The sequence below is a fragment of the Nothobranchius furzeri genome, chromosome 6, assembly GCF_043380555.1.
Source record: "Nothobranchius furzeri strain GRZ-AD chromosome 6, NfurGRZ-RIMD1, whole genome shotgun sequence".
In the NCBI taxonomy this organism is placed as follows: Eukaryota; Metazoa; Chordata; class Actinopteri; order Cyprinodontiformes; family Nothobranchiidae; genus Nothobranchius; species Nothobranchius furzeri.
This window is the reverse complement of record NC_091746.1, coordinates 37,540,373-37,552,892: the sequence shown is the minus strand read 5'-3', so window position 1 is coordinate 37,552,892 and position 12,520 is coordinate 37,540,373. Positions and strand designations below refer to the sequence as shown.

Sequence of the window (12,520 nt, the reverse complement as noted above, 5' to 3'; positions counted from 1 at the left end):
CTTAATTTATGCAGTGCAAATATCTTAAACATGTTTATTGGTTTTTTAAATTAATGATCTTAAACTTTCAGCTCAATGCATCTAAAATTTACAAAAGCAGATGACAAAGTCTATCAAATGTTGCTAACAAAGTCTTAAAACACAGTGCTTTGCAGTGCAAACTATTGATGTCAAACAAATATGGCCATGCCACATCACCATGCTAGTAGGCCGGTAGCTAAGCTACAGCCAACCAGAAAACAACTCCAGCAACAAAGTTTCTTAAGTTTCTCTCTTACCGTCTGCCTTCCTGCTGCTTGAATCAAGACTGCCAGCTCCACACAGGCTTGCCACATAAGCAAAAAGTGCTTCACATGGGCCAAGGTTTGGTACCTGTGATTGTCTGACTACTAAAACTGGGCGTCGGTTGGTGCATCACCTTTTATAGTCCTGATCCTACCACTGCCAAACACAGTTCCACCATAATTGTTTCTAACTAATTTACATTTAAGCAAACAAACATTACTTCCCCATTTACCTTCTTTTATTAGACTTCAAAAGAATTTATTTATTTATTTTATTTATTTATTTTTAACAAAACACACAATGTCTAAGTTTGTGGCAGGATATCCTTTAAATTTAAAAATACAGTCTGGCCATGACTCGTTGACAGCTCTCAGGCATGGGGCAGGATCTGCAGTTGTCTTTCAAAGGGTTTCCACATGCTATTGGACAACAAAAGTGACATACTCACAGCTATGATGTCAGTCAGTGAGACAGTCCACCATACATCGTCAAAGAAGACGTAAATACATAATTTTTCTTAATAAGTACCTCTGTCTGCTCTTGACTCAAAGAAAAGCCCAAGTCTAAAAAGTCCAAAGTTGATGTCAAAAACTGTTCAAACTAAACAGTTACGGGAGATGTCCAAAAAGTTTGAAAGCCTTTTGTGTTCATCATGTGTTTGAAAACAAACAGCATTTAAGGTATTTGGCGAGCTGTTAACGCAGATACAACTTTACTCTCACCCGGCATATTTTACTGAGGATGTTTTTCTGCTCATCATCTGACTCCTTAAATCCAAACCAAGTCCGTGTAGCCGACGTCACCCCATGCTCTTTACAAGCACTTCTTCATCCATGCACTCTGCTCAGGAACAGTTGCTGCATTTCGTCCAGAGGTAACGCAGATTGACAACATCCATGCAAAGCGGAAGGAGTGTGTGCTCAGACCCACTGCCTTGTTGAAGCTCTAAACTGGCGTGCTCATTGATGACGTCATTAGCAAGCACAACCGGTTAGCCGGTAGTTAATAATTGTATTTCACAGGCAAAAATTATACCAGTCCAAGCTAGTTTATTCTGTGTATTACTAATAGATATTTGGAATACATATCCTTTCTGTCTAATAAATGTTAAAAGGATTTTAGGGATTCTGCAATATCTCAAACTTAATATACTAGTGCAGTTATTATGGATATCCTTAAATGTAATTTCTATAGTAACAACATAACTGTTGATGTCTATTTTTGCAATGTTGACTAATAAGAATACAATAGGTACTAGGATAAATTAAATTATTGCTACATAAAATAGAAATTACAGAGAGGTTTGATTGTTGAATAGATGCTAAAACGCCTTGCCATAGTTCTGCTCTCAGCAATCCAGGGTACACTGTGTGTGTGTGTGTGTGTGTGTGTGTGTGTGTGTGTGTGTGTGTGTGTGTGTGTGTGTGTGTGTGTGTGTGTGTGTGTGTGTGTGTGTGTGTGTGTGTGTCATAAATCTTGCACTTAAATCATAGTTTCTGTGTCTGGAGTCCCATTCAACGACACTGTAGTAACACGCCACGTTACAAGCCCAGTGATGTTAACGGCGTTGCAACAATGGGAAAAGTAATTAATTAGATTACTCCTTCCTAAAAATAACACTGTTAGTAATGTTGTTGTTATAGTAATGCTGTTACTCCCAACACTGATCAGTATAAGGAAAAGTGTTAGGAAGTGAATGTGCATCACTGTCTTTATATATATAAAAAAGATATGAATATATTCCGAGTGCCTGTGCCACTGTGATAATGACTAAACAAACATTTCTGACCCTCTTACTTAATGGGCAGTCTGTCCTCATAATCTGATAGAAAGCTGAGTGGACCCAAGTGGAGTGACCCAGATCAGTATTCTCAGATCACACTAATTATCTAACAGACCCCCTGATGAGGTGTTTAAAGCACTTCACCTACAGGACCTGTTGGGTTGATGGTCATAATTAACAACTGACTGAAATGAAAAGAATTTCCTTGCATTTTGTTTAGTCTGTCTTCATCAAATTATCAATTCTCCCATACTGGACTCAGTACATGAGGTGGGTGACAACACGGTCCTGAAAAAATTTAAATCCTTGCTGGACCATGAGTCTCCCCCCTGCAGGACGCCCTGTCTGCTCTGGAGAGCAGCGTCAGTGACAGACTGATCCACCCTCGCTGTGTGAAGGAGCGATACCACTGGTCTTTCCTTCCTGCTGCTGTTAGACTCTTTAATGGATACTCCTATTATGCAACTAACATTTCCTTCTGAGAGCTTTAGGTTTAGGGGAAAGGCAGTCAATATTTCATTTGTTTAGACATTTATTTCATCACAGCTTTGTAATTCTGAACTGAGTCCATTGGTTAATTAGGATTCCTGGTTAAAGTGTTTTACTTTTGCTGTTTTAATTGTGCGTGACCATGCTCCACTGGACAGGAGTGTAAAACCGCATCTATGAATGGAAGTACAGGAGCAACACTGTGACTCCAGACACAGAAACTATGGTTGAAGTGTAAGATGTATGAATGTAACTGTGTATCCATAAAGGAACCCAGCAAATTGTATCAAGTCACAGACTAGTGTCAGAGTATTTACAGCAATCCTCATACTAAGCAAGCATTTAGCGACAGTGGGAAGGATAACTCCCCTTTAACAGGAAGAAACCTCCAGAGGATCCTGGCTCAGTATAAGCAGCCATCCACCATGACTCACTGGGGATCGAGATGACAGAGCAGACACACGCGTACACCAACACCAGCGCGCGCGCACACACACACACACACACACCCTAACCCTAACCCTAACCCTAAGGCCTGGAGGACAGCAGAACCCCTGCACTGCTGCCTCCCAGACTGCTGAAGGAACAGCCTTTTTATCCCAGGTGTGGGTCACCAGCTGAATTCAGCTCAGCTGTGCTCCTCAGCAGCCTGGAAGAGAGGAGGAGGAGGGGCGGTGTCAGGCTGATCATCAGGGCTGGGTGATCTTGGCTCTTGCATCTCACTGGCCAGGCTGGTAGCCGTAACACCTGGTTAAAGATAACACCAAGGTTCCTTACTTTGTTCTTGGAGACTAATTTAATGCCGTTCAGGTCAGGTGATTAACTAAGCAATTTCCTTTTCTGAAGTTCTGGTCCAAAGATGAGAACTTCAGTCTTGTCTTGATTTAAAAGCAGAAAGTTTAGAGTCATCCAATTTTTATGTCTTCAAGACAAGCCTGTAATCTATCTAACCCAGGGGTGTCAAACTCAAACTCACACGGGGCCGAAATGAGACTCTGGGACAGAGTCGAGGGCCAAACTTAATATTTTTTGAAAAAGTGACGGCAAATTTGCACATTTTCTTTATCAACATTTATGCAATTTTGAACCTTTAAATTTGAAAACAAACATATTTCTGCATTAACACTGAATGTGGAATAACCAAATTACACACGAGCAAGTCAGTTAAAAATAAAACAGATCAGTGGTATTCATTACTTGTGGTATAATCAGCATTTTTAAAATCTATTCAGGATTTATGTTTTCTTGATTATTCATTTTTCTTTTTCTTTTTTTCTCCTGTAATAAGTGTCATCGCTGCTGTGACATCTAGCTTTCCCCACTGAGGAACAATAAAGGGATTTTCTATTCTATTCATCTATCTGCAGCCTTTCCACTTCCTGTTTACTGTAGGTTAAATCTTTTCTCACGGGCCAACAACAAAATAAAAATATCATTTTATCTTAAATGAAAATGCAACATCTCACCTGTTAACTTTCATGTTTTGGAGCAGAAAAAGAGCATAAAACCAACATATTTAAAGCTCAGTTTGCTCCACTGGTTTACTGTGATGCTCACCTGTTCCAGCCAGATACCTGCATCATGCTGATCTGAGCTGAGGAGGAGACTCCTGTTGTTTTGTTCATCTTCATCATAATAATGACAACATTAGATGACAACAGCTGCTCACATAGGTTTGTGCTGATGAACATGTCTGAGCAGCTTGACCACGTTGTTGTGTGTCGGGGAGGGAACTCGACAGCAGCCACAGAGCCGTGCTGGTTTGAGCGTGTCGCTGGAGTTATATTAGCTCTGTCTGGACGTTAGTTGGAAAACTTCCTCTTTAAGTCGTGAACACATTACTGAGCGGCTAGAATCTCCGCTTCTGGGCTTCAACGTCAGAAAACAGCTGAGTGAACTCGGCGCAGAGTGAGAGGAGTGTAGTTTGCCTGAGACAGCGGAGCTGCAGAGACCCAACTACCCCTGACTGCCTCGGGCTGCAAAAAACACAAAGGAGCGGGCGCTTTGGCTCCGCGCTAACGCCGCAAAGCACCATGGGAGTTGTAGTCTTTGCGGTTAAATCGGCCAGCGGGTCAGTTTTAATATATTTTTGATTTTTATCTCGCGGGCCACATAAAAATGCTCCGCGGGCCGCATGTGGCCCGCGGGCCTTGACTCTGACATATGTGATCTAACCGATCAGGTTCATCAGGGTTAATGGATAGATATAACTGAGTATCGTCAGCATAACAGTGGAAGTTTATCCCATGCTGTCTAATGATTTTACCAATTGGAAGCATATATATACATATATATATATATATATATATATATATATATATATATATATATATATATATATATATATATATATATATAGTAAAAATAATTGGTTCAATCACTGAACCCTGTGGTACTCCAAAAGTAACCCTGGAGTATGAAGATTTGTCATGTACATTTACAAAATGAAATATATCAGACAGGTAGGATTTTAACCAGCCTAGTACTGTTCCTTTGATCCCTACAACATGTTCAAGCCTTTCTTAAAGAACATTGTGATCAACTGTGTCAAAGGCAGCACTGAGATCTAACAAGGCATTCAGGTGACTACCTCTTGAAAGCTTATCAGGAGAATGCGAAGAGTGTGCAAAGCAGTAATTAGAGCAAAGAGTGGCTATTATTTATTTATTTTTTGCTGTTGAAGAAAATAGAAAATAAAACATGTTTTCGGTTATTTCACCTTTTTGATTAAGTACATAACTCCACATGTGCTCATTCATAGTTTTGATGCCTTCAGTGAGAATCTTCCAACGTAAATGGTGTTGACAATAAAGAAAACACATTGAATGAGACAGGTGTGTCCAAACTTTTGGCCTCTACTGTATGTCTGACTTGGGTCTGTTCTTATCCTGCTTTGACCACCCATTATCCACTTTTGACTATTTAGTTTCCTGTAATCTATTCTGTATTTCATTCGAACCGTATCCTCTTCAACGCATTTGCTGATAAGCATTCATACCTGGTGTATCTGTAATTTACACTCTGCAGTGTGATTACTGCAGAATTTGCATGATTGGTTTATGTGCAATGGTTCTGGTCTATGGTAACATTGGTTATAAAATAACGGGTAATAATGACTTTATTGTAGTGCAGGGTTGCATGTAGCTGCTGCTGCACCATGGCTCTTAAGCTTGGTTTATGCTTGACGCATTCACTTTCCGCTTGGTGATGCGGCTCGCGGCTGGAACGCGCTTTACAACTCGCAGCGTTTATGGTTCATGTGGCTCGTCTCTGCGGTGAGCCAATATTCTCCCAAACTGTAGGGGGCAGCATGGAGCTCTACAGCATGCATCCAACACTACACCATAGTAGAAGTAGAAATTACTGTTTACAACATGGCATTTCAGCAGTTTTTAACAGCGTCCTCGTCTTTTCCGACAGTGCGAGCTATTTCTCTCCAAGAATAATTAACTACATGTTGATCACGGTGATCTCTGAGAGCTGAATCATACAAATGTCTGTATTTACGAACCTCTGCCATACTAGTTCTTGCCGGTCCGCCATGTTTTTCCGCGTCCAACCGTCCGCGTGGTTAGAAAATTTCCTAGGTGCGCGTTGCGGAAATTTTGGGCCGTGCGGAGGCGCGGGGTTGTTAAAATGACGCAACTTTTCCGCGCGGAGCCGTGCGGACCTCACGGATGCGTCAAGCATAAACCAACTTTCACCCAGGTTATCATGTAATGAGTGAAATGGCTTGTTTTGGTCTACATGAAGGAATCGGTTCTCACACAGTTTCAGGTGCGACCCACACTCCTATATTCTGGAACCAACTCCCTCTAGCAGTGAGAATGGTCCCCCCTCTCTGATTTAAAATCAAGCTTGAAGGCTCATTTTTATTCCTTGGCTTTTACTTCAGCCTAGTTAACATTTTACAATGTCTCTGTTTTATTTTTATTGTTTTTATATTAATTACTGTACTACTTTTATTACTTTCTTTCTGTGTGTTGATTTTTATGCTTTTTTACCGTGCAGCACTCTGGTTGGCTTCAGCCGTCTAGAAATATGCTTTATAAATAAAATGGAATGGAATTCTCACCCGCAGTCATAGGTCAACGTTCTGAAATCCTGATTTTTCATGTAGGTCATGTAAAAATGTCTACAACATAGAAATCTATCCCACTTATTTCTAGGCTTGCTCGTGTAAAAACAAGTATGCAAGCAACATCCAGTGAGATACCGGAAGTAGCGCATAGGTATTGGCTTGCATGGCGAGGTTTTGTTTCTTGTAGCAGTTTATTTAAACCTTTCAAGAGGAGTTTAAAATTGATTTGCCCCAGAAAACTCTATTTAGAATTGTTTCTTATGCAGTTAATGGAAAATACCAAAATGAACACTGACTGTTTGAAATTGTGCCCCTCAGTATTAATTTAAAAAAAATCTGTTTCATGTGCAGTAATATTTATAAACGTGACAGTAAATTACACCATCAAAACATTAAAATGTATTACTCTAGTAATGCCAGGAGGTAAACTAAAGGTAAAAATTGTTTTCAGGTGTATTTGTTAGAGTTTTTATTAGAATGATTTACCAAGGTGGGACAACTAAATGTTTCTCCTCACAAAAACACAGCTACAACACCGAACGCTGATCATTTCGGCCGTAGCAGCACCACGTAAGAAAAATGACTAACATGATGTGCTTCTCCATGAGCTTGCTCAATTCGCTGAGCTCCAGCATCAGCAGTCAAATGCTCCTGACCTCTCCCGCCCCCGCTGCTAACGCCATAGCACTTTTATAACCAGGGGAAACCCTGGAAGTGTACTCATCAAGCAAACATTTTTCAGGTTGTCATATTTAATGCTTTTCCTCCACTCCAAATCCATTAATTTTTTATTAAACCTGTTGTAAAAATTACCTTCTACAAACAACCTACTGTTTGTATTTCGCCTGAAGTGGAAACTAAAACCCAGGCTTAGTGATGAGGGATTTAAGGCCATCTGCTTTTAAATAAATACGATTGTGTCCCACTACTTTCAACAAAATATGATCAAACTTATTACGAAGTAGGTACTCATACGCCTTGGAGATTTTAAGTTTATTGCCGTTGTAAGACACGGCAGAGGAAGAAATTGGCTAAAATGTTACGGTATGTTAGCTTTGGCCACATTTTCATATCACCCTCCTATACCTCTATTGCAGTAGGCAGAAGGGCTGTAACGGTGTGCTGTTTGAGCTGTGACAGCTGGTGTTCACACATAGTTTATGTCTCTAAAAAGACCTTAAAAAGTGGATTAGCGTGAACAGATTGCATCATCCATCTTTGGCTGCAGTATGAACAAATGCTGGACCGGAAGCATGTTGCATTTTTATGCAAACCAATAAGATTCATATGTTTGGAAACAATCAGAACCACGAGGTTCAGTTACAGCTGGAAAAAAATTAGACCTAAACATATCCAGTGCATTTTTTAATGTTTTATTTTTTTATTTTTTATTTTTGGAACATTCAGTTTGTTTTTAGTCTTGCTTAATAGAAACAAAACTGGATTTTGGTGGTTTAATGTAATTTTATTTTATACGTAATTAATAAAAGCAGTGAATGCCATTCTTCTTTGGTGTGAGAAAGTGCAGTTGTGTTTTTTTAAGGAGTCATTGGATCTAAAGTGTGGAGCCAAAGTCAGTCTCAGGTCTCAAAGCGACAGCTGTGTAACTGCTGTAGTTTCTATGGTCACTCTGTTTATGCTCAGCGTCAGACCCTCACACAGCCTAGAGGCTCAGTGTCTGCTCATCCAAACCTCACAATGCTGCTGTGCTTGAACCCAAAACTCTCTCACTCGCCTTTTTAGACATGTTCATTTACTCCAAAGACATGTCTCAGTAGCAGTCTTCTGAACATGTCCAACAGAGTGTAAAAACACTGCGCCCAAGCGCCTCTGAGTGCCAGCGACTGTGAACCTGTTCTGTTTTCAGATGGATATAAGTGCTGCTATCCATCTCCAGCTGCTGACAATGGTTGGTACTAACAAACACAGTGGCAAAGGGAGCTATCTCCATGTTAGCTCCAAGGTGAAGCAGAAGGTTCAGTGGGTGAAAAAAAAAACAGTAGCAAGTAAAACTTGAACACGTGTACAAGTATGACTAAGTAAAGCTATTGCAACATTAAGGAAACTGTTTGCAGTAAATGTGGAATCACATTATTAATGAGTGAGTCAACTAGTTCGGCTTTTATACTCAGAACAAGATTTTAGTTTTCAATTTGATAAATGTAGCCTTAAATTTGACATGTTGCCCCATTTTTTAATTGAGATTTTGCAATAGATTTGTTTGTCATTTTGATGTTGCCATAGTCACCACAAATCTAGGAAAAATCATTAGTATTTTACCGTGGTATCTCTAAAGATGCTGGAAATGGGTAAAATAACGATGTTAACATATAGCTTACAAGAGTTCAGTGAGATTTTAAATGAAGCTAATTAATATTGTATATGATGAGATCGACTAAAGGCTACCAGCTTATATGCAAATGATTTATCAATGAATTATTTTATTTATTTATTTAGTCTAAAAACAACTGATGGTTTCATATGTTTTGTCTCTGGCACATTCATGGCTTCAGAAGATCTTTCCTAACTGACAGTGGAGTGGTGATGTTATAAGGAGAAGTAAATGGCCTGTTTAGTGCCTTCTTGGGTTTCTACAACCCTCCTAGGTGCTTCACAACACAATCAGTCATCCACCCATTCACACACATTAATATGATTTACGCTGTAAAGAAAGTAAAGGACTATATTATTTAAGGTCTACAGTTCAAAGCAACAAAGTGTTGAAATGAGGTGAAGCAGGTTGGAATGCGAGAGGGAAAGTGCCAGATGTGATAAAAAGATTTCAGCAGGAAAGGAAAGGTGTAGAAGACAGTGAGACCAGTCATGTTGTCTGGTTTAGATACAGTGTACTTGAAGACAAGACAGGAGGCAGAACTGGAAACTGCAGAGTTCAAGCTGTTGAGGTTCTCATCGGCAGTGACGAGGATGGACAGGATCAGGAATGAGTTAATCAGAGGGGCAGCTCAGCTCATGTTAGATGTTAAGTCAGAGAGGACAGACTGAGATGTTTTGGACATGTCCAGAGGAGAGACAGTGAGTTAAAGCCACCAGGCAGAGGAAGTCCAAAAAGGAGATTTATGGATGTGGTAGAAGTGGATGTGATGTAAGTTAATGTCATACTGAGCCAGGTTCTGTTGGAGGTTTCTACCAACCACTTGTTGGGTTTTCCTCTCCACTGTCACTACATGTGAGGTATTGCTGTAAAGTCACTGACACGTCAGTGATTTGATGGTATCTGTTGGGCTTCCCTACATAGGAGATGTAACATGAACTGAACTCAATGCACTGATAACTAGGTTCAATTGGAATGTTTTTTATTAAGTACCTTGAGATGACCGTTGTGACCCTATATGAATAAACTGAATTGAATTGAATTCAGGGTAGAGACGGCAGAAGATGGGACTAAATTGAGGCAGATGACCACTGTGTTTAACACATCATCATCATCAGTTTTTTTTTAAACTTTTGAATTAATATTACCTTGTTGATGCTGATTGGCGGCAAACGGAGATCAGTTTGCAGGTCATCTTTGATCTAGAGTCGGATTGTGTCTTTGCTAAATGAGTTAAATATGAGCTGTGCAGAGCAGCAGGTTTGATGGCCTTGGTTAATGGATTTTAGAAAGAACTGACCAGGATCAGCTGTTTCCTCATCTACAGTGAATTAATCTCCTTTATTAAATGTTCATCCTTTGTCTTCTGTGAGTCAGTTGAAGATGTAAGTTTTATCTACGGTAGTGTGAAAAAGTATTTGATATGCTGTAGATTCTTTTAAGTATTCCCATTTATAAAGAAGGGGGAGGTCATTTTTATTAATTTATTAAGTTCAATTTTTCCATTGTATCAACACTTTTTCACTCAATAAAAATGCTAATTAATCATAAAAAAATCTGTACAATCTGATTTCCTGGAATTCTAGAACTCAAAGTTGACCAATTATGAGAAATTACTGGTGTCTCAGTTCTCTGTAAGTGGAAAAACCTGAAGAATCTGTGTTAAATCAAATACTTAGTGTGCCCTCTGTATGTGAGTTATTCTCAGAGTTTGTGTCAAGGAAAGCAGCTCATGATAAACACCGTAAACCCGTACTGATTCTAGTTTCAAGCTAAAACTGCTAGTCAGGCTCTAGCAGCCTCCCATGTTGGAGTGATTATCTGTGATGGCTGGAAGCCATGTTTGATCACTTACAGAACCACATCATGTGTCAAGGACAGCCAGTGTTTCACTGTAACTTTCTGTTGGTTTCCTTTCATGGGAAAACAGTCCTTTGAGTACACAAACAATTGCGGCTAAATGACGTGTTAACAGAAACTGAAACAAGTCAGAAAGGAGAATTTGGAATCATCAGGGACAAAGTTAGCCTCATTTTCAATGGATGAGTTGTACTGAGCTGCTGAGACTGGTTGATGAGGCATCACAGTTTTCTGTAGTCACAAAAGTTAATTAGGTACAATTTTTAACTGAATTTCTACAGGATGTTTCTTGAAAGAAAATATTATTTGTGGTTTCATTTAGATGAGCAGTTAGTGAAAGCAATCTAATTAATGGCGTTAAACCATTAAAGAGCTTTTAGAAATGATTGCATTGAGAAACAAAGTCCAGATGAAATGTTCAGCTTGTTTGTGTGGTGATGATTTCTGCTTATTCACAACAATTTTCTGGAAGCTCTTAAGTATTTTTTTTTTTTTTTTTGTAATACCGGTACATTTTTATCTGACACTAAACATCACTGGTCACTAAGTGTTTGCTCCGAGAGTTCAGAATCAGATTAATTCGTTGTCAATCAACAGCCTGTTAGAGATATGCCAGTGTTAGGAGATGTAACATACGTATGTATTTGGATGCTTTTAAAGCTTGATATACTACACTAAACTTTGACCAATTTGATGTGAATTTCCTTGTAAAAATGGAAATCCTGTCTGATTGGTCTTTGAATGTTTAACCTTAAGATTTACAATTCCTTATTTATTCAGGGATTGTAAGACACTTCGTGTTAATTCATGAAGAGAGTCAAGTTTATAAAAAGCAAGAAATGTATTTTCTAGTCAATTAAAACATGACAACTCGGACACTTTATGTGATGAATGGATCTAAGTGGATGGAATGTGAAATGTGCTGATGTGTGAATGTGATTTTATCAGAACCCTCGTATCTGAAGAAACTGAGTTCTGAGTGGGAGTGAATTTGGTCTGCATTAAACTAACAAAGTTGGTTCTTATCAAAAGCACATTAGACGCAATCTGTTGAGTCTACGTACCCTGATTGAAGACCCCCGTGGTAGATCCGGAATTTGAGGTCCGGGGACCCCGGAGGTACCGAAGTCCGTAGAAGCAACCGCAGTGCCGACTAGACCGGCCTCGAGTTGTCTTCAGGTCACAACAGTTGTTATTTGCGTCTTAGGAATAACTCTTAAGGAGTTGAAGTTGGTTCAGCTTTATTCTGAAGGAACCGTTTTGTCACAACGTGCCGGTGAGTGAGGCAGATACAAGGATCCACATGCGGGTGAGGGAAGCAGGCAGACAGGTAGGAACGGTTTTACAATAGTTTTAATATCAAGCACGCAGGACATAGATTTGGGCCTGCGTCTGTGGCAGAGGAGGCGGCGACGACGGGCTCTTGGGGGCCTGCGTCTGTGGCAGAGGAGTAGGCGACGACGGGCTCTTGGGGGCCTGCGTCTGTGGCAGAGGAGGAGGCGACGACGGGCTCTTGGGGGCCTGCGTCTGTGGCAGAGGAGGAGGCGACGACGGGCTCTTGGGGGCCTGCGTCTGTGGCAGAGGAGGAGGCGACAACGGGCTCTTGGGGCCTGCGTCTGTGGCAGGGGAGGAGGCGACGACGGGCTCTTGGGGGCCTGCGTCTGTGGCAGGGGAGGAGGTGACGACGGGC

At 40.3% G+C, this 12,520-nt stretch overlaps 1 protein-coding gene across 1 annotated transcript in view; it reads left to right on the top strand.

Annotated features, from left to right (window-relative positions):
• Positions 1-12,520, top strand: part of xrcc4 (X-ray repair complementing defective repair in Chinese hamster cells 4) — a 41,677-nt gene that overhangs the window by 19,809 nt on the left and 9,348 nt on the right. The gene's annotated exons all lie outside the window — the stretch shown is intronic.